Below are 10,597 nucleotides of genomic sequence, written 5' to 3' on the forward strand. Positions count from 1 at the left end.
TCTAATCGATAACTGAGAAGTAAGTCAGAAACTGTCATAAATCCATGAGACTTAACCAATATGAGAGATTGGAAAAAACCAACTCTCTGATAGTAGGTTGGCCTACTGTATGGAAAAAATAAAACTAACACCCTATCTCTTCATAAATACAGAAATAAATTTCAGATAGTTTGTATAAAATGTAAAAAAAAACTATAAAAGGAGAATTAATTTTAAGCAATAATTTTACTACTCTCTATGAGTAAAATACTTGAAAGTAATATATATATAGGTATTGAAGTTTATAATATTATAAATAAAGGAAAGGATTTATTTTTTAATATAAAAACATAAAACTATATTAATTTTAAAACATCATAATGTTAAAAGGCAAAAAATAAATTCAAAATACTAAATGGTTTTTATTTTAATATATAAATAGTTCTTATAAGTTAATAAGAATAAGATAAACACACCAATAGATAAATGATAAAAGGATGAGAAAAGATGATCCACCAAGGAAGACAATTCAAATTCCAATAAACATAGAAAAAAAAAGTTCAATCCCACTACCAATTTTAAAAGTCCTTTCATCTAAAAAATAAATTTCGTCAAAACAAATAAAATACCTTGTTTTGTTGATAATATCCAGTGCTGATTTGGTTTACCAGAAACCGTTACTCATACACTTTTGATAGAAATTGAATTTTTCATTTATTAAATTCACAAAAGTTTTAAAAAATAACATGCTCAACTTATGCAAAGGGTATTGAGAAGTATATCCTTGCATTTTATTTGTGGAAGTATAAAGTGCTACAACTCTTGCAGAATTTGGAATTAAATTCTAAACAGGTCAAAAATGCCTATATTCATGGACAACTAGGTTACCAAAGAAGACAACAAAAAAATGCAGACAAAAATTTGTTAGTTATATAAAATTATGTAATAGCCCTAAGTTAGAAACAACCTAAGCATCCAAAAATAGTAAATGGTTTGATAAATTATTGTAAGATCATTCACCTGAATATTTTGCTGTCATTAAAAATTATGCTTATAAAAATATTTGTCATGAGGAAGGACTAATATGTTATTAAATGAAATGTTTATCAAATCTTAGCAAATACAATATGATCTCAGTTTTATAAAATAATATGGATATGTATAGAAATATTCAAATGTCTTTGGAATATGGAAAGAAGTTTTTCATTTTTCAATTTATATCACTGTATAATTCTCAAATATTCTACATTGAGCAACTCAAGTATTTTCTTATTTAAGAATGTTTTGAAATCTTTTGTATTTTCAAAATCCTTGTCCTTTTGTAAGAAACAAACTCTTCTCTGCTTCATTCATGGATGTACATACTGAGGAGTTTTATGGAGATCATAAGAATACACTACAAAAATATATATTATAACTAAAGTACAACAACAACAACAAAATTTTTACATACCTACAATTGACTAAAGAGAAGTTATATATGGAAATCATACCTATAATACTACCAACAATGTATAAGATCTGAAGCCTGTTTTAAAAAGTCTTACATTAACCTGTAGCTGATTAAATGCACTAAAGAAATCCTAATGTTTACTGAGCACCTACATACTCATAAGTCAATCATTTTCATACACGACCTTATTCAATCCTCCTGGTAAATGTGAGTAAGGTATTATTCCATTTTTACAAAAGAAGAAACTGAGGCTTAAGCGAGGTTATGTACCTACACAACTAGGTAATGTTATAGCCAAGTTTCAAATCTAAGTCTGTTAGACTCAAAAGTTCCTAGCTTTTCACAACTATTCATGCTGCTCTTCAAGCAATTTACATGGAAACAACTGATCAATTAAATGATGAATTAATTCAAAGCAAACAGTCTATAGGAAAAGCAAGCTATAGTTTTTGAGGAATAGCATGTGACCGATTTATTTGCAAAACTTAATTTTAGCTTTTTGCCTGAATTATCCTGATAATTTAATTCATCTTCTATTTTCAATTTAGATTTAAGTTTCTTCTCAGCCTACAACCCTTAGAACTGATAGGAAGCTGTGTCTACAAAATGCCAACCATGCTGTTACCTTAAACTGTCTAAAAGAATAGATGCTTCTTTTTTCATGCAGGTGTTAGACTTTATGCAGATGCCTGGGGAGTAATGGCACACTAATTATTTGTCTTCCGTGGGATTTCTTGGCTTAAACCACCACTGCCAAGGTAAAAATCAAGACATCTAAGAACCTTCAGCTAGTTAAGTATTTTATAAACAGAGGATTAACTATCATGATTCAAGTAGCTCACTGATCTCAGACTCTGTATTCTTTTTTTTAAACATGGAATCTATATGGTCTTTATTTATTAATCCAACACATATTTATCTACAGTGTGCCAAGAATTTCCTTAGGCAAGAGGATTCTGAGATATTTTGAATCAAAATACAGAAAGTTTTGTTTTGATAACAACCCAGCTGTTAGCTCTTTGAAAGAAATTTAGTTGGAGAGCCTCTGATTCTCACTTGCTGGACCATACAAGGTCAGTCTTTTGATTACTCTATACTTTAGATTCCCTATTTATAACTAAACAAATTTGTAACACATACCAAAGAAATCCTGTATGATTTACAGTTGTTCAACCAAACAAGAAAACTCTGCTTCAGTTTCTATGAGCTATCAAAAGGATAAAGACAAAAGGCCTATCTCAAATCAATCAGGTTTTGAACGGCATCTTTTCAACATAATACAATAAAGACATATATAAAAAACAAAGACAAAATACACCTTCCCATTCTAAAACATTTCCTTTAGTCCATATGTACTTTAAATAATCTTGTATTAAGTTTCTACTGCAGCTTTCAATGTTCAGAGTAAGTCCATCCTGGCACAGTGTTTTTTCTAAGTAGTCAACAGCAGCAGCAGTAGGAGCATAATATAGTAGTTTCACTGTTACTTCCAGAGCCTATAAAGTCCCAATGCTATTGCCAGGCAAGTAAACACTGAGGTTGCAAGGTAACCAATTGTCTCAAGTTTGTTAGACTCCATTAGGGTTTTTAAATAAGCAATTTCGGTGTCAATTTTGTTACCAGTCTCTGAAATATAACTCTGGTTTTGGTTTCATTTTTGGTAAATTCTGTGGTTGCTTCCCTAAGTTTCTTTTCTTGATCTGTAAACATATTTGTTACTCTGCTCCTTTCTAGGTTGATATACAGTTTATTATCTGCTCTGATTCGACTGGTTTTATTTATCAGTTGTTGCTTAACTTGTTCTAATTCAATTTTCATTTTCTGGTTCTCTGCTCGCAGATTTGCAAATTCACTTTTCTCTAGGATGACCATGTCTTTCCTGATGGAGTCCAAATGAGCCATTAACTGTTGTACTGTTATTTCCTGTTGAACTTGAGTGACCATCTCCTTATAGATAGTATGGAGGCTGACATTTGATAAGGTGGTTAATGCTGATACAATTGTTTCTGCTTGTGCTTTGTCAAATCCATGAGTTTCCAAGTCCTGAACCAATGCACGGGTATCAAAAGTTAATTTCCTTTGTCCTAAAGAGGTTATGTCCACTCGCCTCATATATTATCTTTCTTTGGTTGTGGCAGTGAAGAAATCTCTCCACAGGGCCGGGGAAATAGGCCCGTGGGGAGTTGAAACCCGGAGGCCCCCGCTGCCTTCAGAACGCAGGAGCCACCAAACCCAGTGGCTCCACATGTCCTCAGCTTTGCAGCTGGCAAGAGAGGGCAAAATCTCAAACTCTGCATTCTTTTTGATACATTTGACAAAACTCTATTGCTAGTGAATTCCATCTCACTAGTGAATTCCACCTTGCAAGTTTCAGAATAGATTTATTTTAAAGGCATCATAACACTATATAATTACACACTGAATTTTAAAACTAATAATGCTGGATACACAAATAGTATTTTTCATCCAGTTCTCTCAAGGAGAGAACAACACTTTGTCATTAAACTTTGACAGGAGGAGAGATGACCCCATTTGAAAATCGCTGTGGACGGACCTGAAAATACTTTCCTCTGGTACCTTACAGCAGCAAATTTCTAAAATAATTTGTATGCCTTTTAGTTGCGATGCTAGGTTTTGTTTGCTTGGTATTCTTTTCCAACATCCATTTTGAACATGAGCATAAGTATGTTTGTTAAATTTGTTTGAAAGATTTCTCCCAAAGAGAAAGAAAAATGGCTAGTTTGGATTCAGGGCAAAGATGAGGGCAAAAACGAGGTATGTGTCTCCTTTCCCCATTCCACCATACTTTCCTAAGACAGCTCCACTTTCACCCCACACATACATCACAAATACTTATTTGCAATTTTATTTGTGTAAATAACTTATACTATCAAGTTGCTGTTTTTAAAACTCCATTTAGTTATGTACAAAGCTTATATCAAAACACTATGAAGATCTTAACAACAGAAACTAATGAGCATATTTAATTTTTCAGAACTAGGTTAAATGCTATTTGAGTATGATAACCAATCCTCTCCAACACAGGATGCAATTCTCCTTAAAAAAAAATCTGTTTATCAATATATTTTATGAAATGGCTTGGGAGTGTTCTTTATTTTATCTTTTACAATATGAGCTGCAGTTGAAGTTGCTTTTCAAAATAGTGCTTTGATAACTCTCTTAACACCATGGCATTAAAGGGTAGAGCCTCATCAATACTTACTCAGGCTTCAAAGACATGGTAACCAGATATTCTAAGAAACTTGTGATCATACTTGAGCAAAGTAATATTAACAGAAATTAGTTTTCAGTTATTGGGAACTTTGGACTTCAAAACCCTCTAGAAATAAAAACTTTTCACCTGTCCTTAAAACCAGGAGGTCAAGTATTCATTGGCCAATAAAGACGCCCCCTCATCAGCTAGAAAACACTCATTGAAATCCAATTAACTCTTTCACACAGACAGCCTTCATTTTCTATTTTATCAGAAAGTTAAATTTGCTATTCTATACTCCAATAAAAGTTAAGTTGTTTTGATCTGATAATTGTAAGATGTACTGTATGTATCTTAATTTGTAAGTTTTTAATGCTAAAGCTCAAAGCTGTTCAGATTTAACAGGAGTGCTGGAAATGAGGTACAAAATGCTGGAATTCAAATTAACCAATAAATATATTTTAATATATATCAGCAGGACTCTAGAGGATTCCATTAATGTTGAAAATAGAAAGGATTTAGGTTAATTTGGTAAGAAGGCAGGTCAGAACGTTTACAACAGTGGTATAGAATTGTATAGAGATGCAAAATTTTTCAAGAGAGCAGAATTTTTTCAAAAACGCTGACTCTAGCTGTCACAGTCCTGCCTTGGCTAAATCCAGTGGAGAGATAGGAGGACTTTCTAATTTGCTTTCCCTCTATTTTAATAATAGCTGTGCATAAGTAATTTATGAAAGGCCAACCAGGCAGTGGGCAACAGAAAATTAAACTCATTTTATCTGAAAGCAGGTGGATTTCTATATATCATTAGCATGCATAGAATTCTCACAATGTTATTTCTCATACTGATGGAATGTAACCAAATAATATATGAGTTTTTTGCTTATGCACGAGTGAAATTTTTAGATAAAAGTGCCAGCCCCAATGGCAATTTTCTGCAAAACGAAAACTAATTCTGCGAAGCTTCTTATTACTGGAAAGACTCATTTGGCTTGCATTAGAGACTGACATAAGTGACTTTAGGATTTTACTAACAGATTAGATGAGATGTGCCACATACTGTAATATCATTAGAGAATGTAGCAGCACTGGAACGCTTTGTGGCACTTATTAAGGGTACCGGCACAAGTAAATTGTTTTCCTTTATGACATAAGCTTTTGAATTTTTTCTCTGATTAGAATGCTTTATTTTTATGGATTTTTTTCTGACATTTAAAACAACTTTTATTTTACAGTCCCCAAAATTGCACACAAATTATGTTTTGCATGATTCAGCTCAGTGTTACTAAATGCATTATCTATGCCTTATTTCATGAATATCACCTAGGCAGAGGGTAGATATGTATTAAGAAAACAGCTTACACAATACTAAAATCAGAACTCCTCTAACAGAATATTATCCTAACTTACAGCAAAGACTAATCTTCATGGCTCTGAGGAATTTTTGCTATTAGTACCTTTCATTAACTCAATGCTTGTGTGGGTTCTATTCTTAGCCTCTAACAAGATCTTAAAATGGGATCATTAAAAATGGTTATAAAATGACTACACCTATTGTCCTGTTTAACTTCCATCCTAAAATTCACTCAAGTATATGAAATATTATCACCTTTTTATTCTGATGCATCTTCCCTTATCAAAAATTATGTATCAAGCAAAATATTTCTTGCTAAGGTAGGCAGAAATGTAGGGTGAAGACGGAAATGCTTGTCACTTCATAAAAGAAGCTTTGGGAAAAGTTGCGGGTATCAGGAGAATGACTTTGTGCTCAATATTTTTTCCTTTCTGAGTTATATTTTCCTGATATAAGTTTTTACCTCTTCCTGGATATGGAGAGGATTTTCTTCCCCTTCTTTCTAAAAGTTCTTTTACATTTCATCGTCAGAGAAGGAAATTGAGAAAAATGTACTGCACACCAAGTTACCTAGAGAAGAGCAGCCATAGGAATGAGGTGGGAGTGTGCGTTCAGTGTCCCAGTCTATAGAGTGGTGAGGCTAAGGGTTGTGGAGTCACACCAATGGGAGGTTGATCCCCACCTCTGCTATTTTACTACCCGTCTGACTTTAGCCAAATGACTTCCCTTCTCTGAGTTTTTATTTCCTCACCTATTTGATGGGATCATGATAGCACTGACCTCGAAGTTTCTCTCTGAAGATCACATGCAACTGGATCACCCTCCTATTCATATTCTATCTCTACAGTGGAAGGGAGGCTCCTGCAAAGAGGATGACCCAATGGGTTGAGAATCCTATCAGACCAATTCTGGTAGATGTTCCAGATTTTTACAAGAGCTCAAGATTGTATTAGTTAAAAAATAGAATGTGAAAAATAATGAGACAGTCCTCCATGAATGATCCTGACTCTTCAATCTAAGAATGACTGAAGTCAGTCACTGTTACGCTCAAAAATCACCTCTTCTGAGAACTGGGTTGAGTTGAGTTAGTCACAGCCATGTGTGTGTCCCTAATGCTATTTTAATTAGCACACTTATCACCCTGCATGAGTATTATTTCCTTAAATATGTTCCTCTGAACTCTTTGAGGGCAGGGACTTTGTCTTTTCAACTTCTTAACTTTCTCTGCCAATGCATTACTCAATATATAGATGTCATTAAAATGAGTGTCTATGAAGAAACAGACTCACAGACATAGAGAACAGACTTGTGGTTCCCAAAGGGGGCAGGGGGAGGGAAGGTCTGGGAATTTGGGATTAGCAGATATAAGCTATTATATATAGGATAGATAAACAACAAGTTCCTACTGTATAGCACAGGGAACTATATTCAATATACTGTAATAAATCATAATGGAAAAGAATATGAAAAAGAATATATATATGTACAACTGAATCACTTTGCTGTACAGCAGAAATTAATACAACATTGTAAATCAACTATACTTCAATAAAATAAATTTAAAAAAAAATAAGCCTTCAAGGACTTCCCTGGTGGCGCAGCGGTTAAGAATCTGCCTGCCAGTGCAGGGGACATGGGTTCGATCCCTGGTCTGGGAAGATCCCACATGCACCACAACTACTGAGCCTGCACTCTAGGGCCTGCAAGCCACAACTACTGAGTCTATGCACCTAGAGCCCATGCTCTGCAACAAGAGAAGCCACTGCAATGAGAATCCCATGCACCACAACGAAGAGTAGCCCCCACTTGCTGCAACTAGAGAAAGCCCACGCACAGCAACTAAGACCCAATGCAGCCATAAATAAATAAATAAATAAATAAATTTATTTTAAAAAAATGAGCCTTCTGAGCACTTGTAAAAATGTTTGAAACCTGAAAAAAAATTAATTACAAAAAACTTTAAAAGTAAATTAAATGCTAAATTAAATTTCCACAAACTGTCACCATCATATCTTCTTCACTACCTGTGAAAGTTAATATTCATAAAACATCATTACATTAAAAAAAGAGTAAGGTATATTTTCTTATCACCAAAATTTCTGAGGATGCACAATGATTACCAAGAGATTATAGTCAATCTTAAAATAAACAAGCTATACATAGCTAAAAATTTTTGGACATAAAAGTATTACAATCCTTTTAAATTATTGTTGCAGGAAAAAAATATATAGTTGAAGTGGGATGTCAGTACAATTAGATATGATATGATGTTGGGTAGGGTCTATAAAAGTGTTAGGCCCGGGACCTTGGAGGTCTTTAACAGCCTGATAACAGTGGAAGAGTAGGCCAGAATTTAAACAGACTGGCTGAAGCATGGTGAGACTAATCAAGAAAAGCTTCTTAGTAGAGATTTCCCTGATATGCAGTATAAGGGTGGGGAAAGAGAGATGGTTTGGAGAAGGGGCGTTATGCCTCACCAGAACTAATCTCATAAGTAAGCAAAGTAAAAGACTGGGAGTATTTTCTGAGGTGCTGGACGAGACCCTTTGACTCCCCTGCACCCCCGGCACCCCCCAAGAAACCTTTTCCAATATGTCTTTTGAGACCTAAAATTCTACCAATAAAGAATAATTTTATTATCTAAAACTCATGTCAGCTAGTAAATGTAGATGTGCCTGTCAGATCTAACCTTTTAAACAATATCATTGATTTAGACTGAATTGTGGGTTTTAAATCTTCCTTGGGATTAGATTTGTTAGGAAGAAAAAGGGAATGTGGGCACTAAATGACCAAGCAGGGATAAGACTGGAGAGGGATGGGAAGCCAGCTCTCAGGATTCTACTGTGGACTGCATTAGAAACAGCTTGCATTCCTGGGCAGAATCTGAGACAAACACAAATTGTACTGAACCATCTGTTGGTGAAGTGTGAGTTGTATTTCATGCAAGAACCACGGAGAGCTGGTGAATTGTGGAGCAGCCTGGCCAAATAACAGGTATGGAGAATTACCTGAGCCAGGGAAAGGAGCAGGGAACAGTAATAGCAAACAGCAGCAGCCACATTTTTATTGAGCCGCTGCAAAAGAGAAGACACAGATTAATCCTATAAAGATGCTAAAGACAGGACAGTCAATCTTAACATATCTATAGCTCGTTGTTTTATATATTTAATTCTCAGAATTTACCCATATGTCCCAATTAATAGGTGGACTAAAGTGGTCTCTAGTAGAAACCTAGCAATGTTTAATGGCTACTCCAAAGTTGAATGCATGTGTAATTTTTAAGATTAGCGACATCTGGGAAAACACCTACCAAGGCACCATATATTTAAAAGAAATTTAATTCAAGTTAACAAATGGATCATACAGTATAATGTCAAGAGATTGGCAGGCAAAAAGTAATGAGTATTTGTTATAATAACTATAAACGGAGTATAACCTTTAAAACTTGTGAATCACTATGTTGTACACCTTAACATGTAATACTGTACAGCAACTATACTTCAATTAAAAATTGGTTTAAAAAAAAACTATTTGTGACTCTCTGTGTGTCTCAGAAACTTCAAGGAGGCGTGGAAATACTCAGACCTCACTGTTGGGATTTCGTAAACCAGGAATTCACAGCAAGAATTTGAGCTCAAAGCCATATTTCTTATTAATACATAAATTTATTTCATTCTTAATCTTAAAATGAATATCTATGCAGTAGTTGAGAGAAGAGTAGTTATTTTTCTTTGTTGTTTTGTATCATTATTTATCCTGTGTCTTCCACGGGTAAAATGATTGGTATCCAAAGTGCTATCAATGAGTTCCCCGATTCTTCTCACAACATTCTATTTCCTAATCTCTTTTCTTTGTTCTCACCATAAAATGCTAAATCTCATACCCTATGATATTCAGACAATTTCAACTCAATCAAACTGAGGGAAGCATAGAATTATTCTGCTACAGTTTGGCTCTAATCTATCTTCTAATTTGAGGAGTCTAATTATTGATCTCCACAGGACTTTAAGGAATGTTATGAAAATGGGTTAACATTTATTTAAGGAGGATTCATCAAGGATCTTATTTAAAACAAACAATTTCATCCTTTCAAAATCAGGGAATGGAAAAACAGGATATTTTTCTCAAAGTATGAATGCCACAAGGGTTTCTCACATTGATTCATTGCTTATCAATAAAAACAACTTTAGCTGATTTTTGTCGTTTATAGAGTAAGTGTAAAATGTTCCACCAAAATAGGTAATGACATTTTTTTGTGTGTCCATAAATGTGCATGTAAGTCCAATTATGTATTTGTTGTCATTTAAACATCAACACCATTATTGAAACAGAACTGCCAGTACTAATTCTTGCTGTCACATTTTCCAAAAATGAAAATAAGGCTTTTAAGTAAAATGCTAAGGTTTTCAATCTGAATTATTCATTCTTTGCAGGCCTTAGCAGAACACCCTCAGCAAAATAGCTAAACAAAAGGCTACCAGGGTTCTGGTTTCTAATCTGGTTAAGAAATACATTATAGGATTTTTTTTTAACTTCACAGTTAATGGAAAAGTTTTCCTTTCCTGAAACTCTGCAAAGAGTTCAAGAAAGCTTCTCT

At 34.0% G+C, this 10,597-nt stretch overlaps 1 pseudogene; it reads right to left on the reverse strand.

Annotated features, from left to right (window-relative positions):
- Positions 1 to 2,781: 2,781 nt before the first annotated feature.
- On the reverse strand, positions 2,782 to 3,679 carry LOC132491204 (coiled-coil domain-containing protein 90B, mitochondrial-like; annotated as a pseudogene).
- Between the last annotated feature and the right edge of the window lie 6,918 nt (positions 3,680 to 10,597).

The sequence above is a fragment of the Mesoplodon densirostris genome, chromosome 5 (assembly GCF_025265405.1).
Source record: "Mesoplodon densirostris isolate mMesDen1 chromosome 5, mMesDen1 primary haplotype, whole genome shotgun sequence".
Classification (NCBI taxonomy): domain Eukaryota; kingdom Metazoa; phylum Chordata; class Mammalia; order Artiodactyla; family Ziphiidae; genus Mesoplodon; species Mesoplodon densirostris.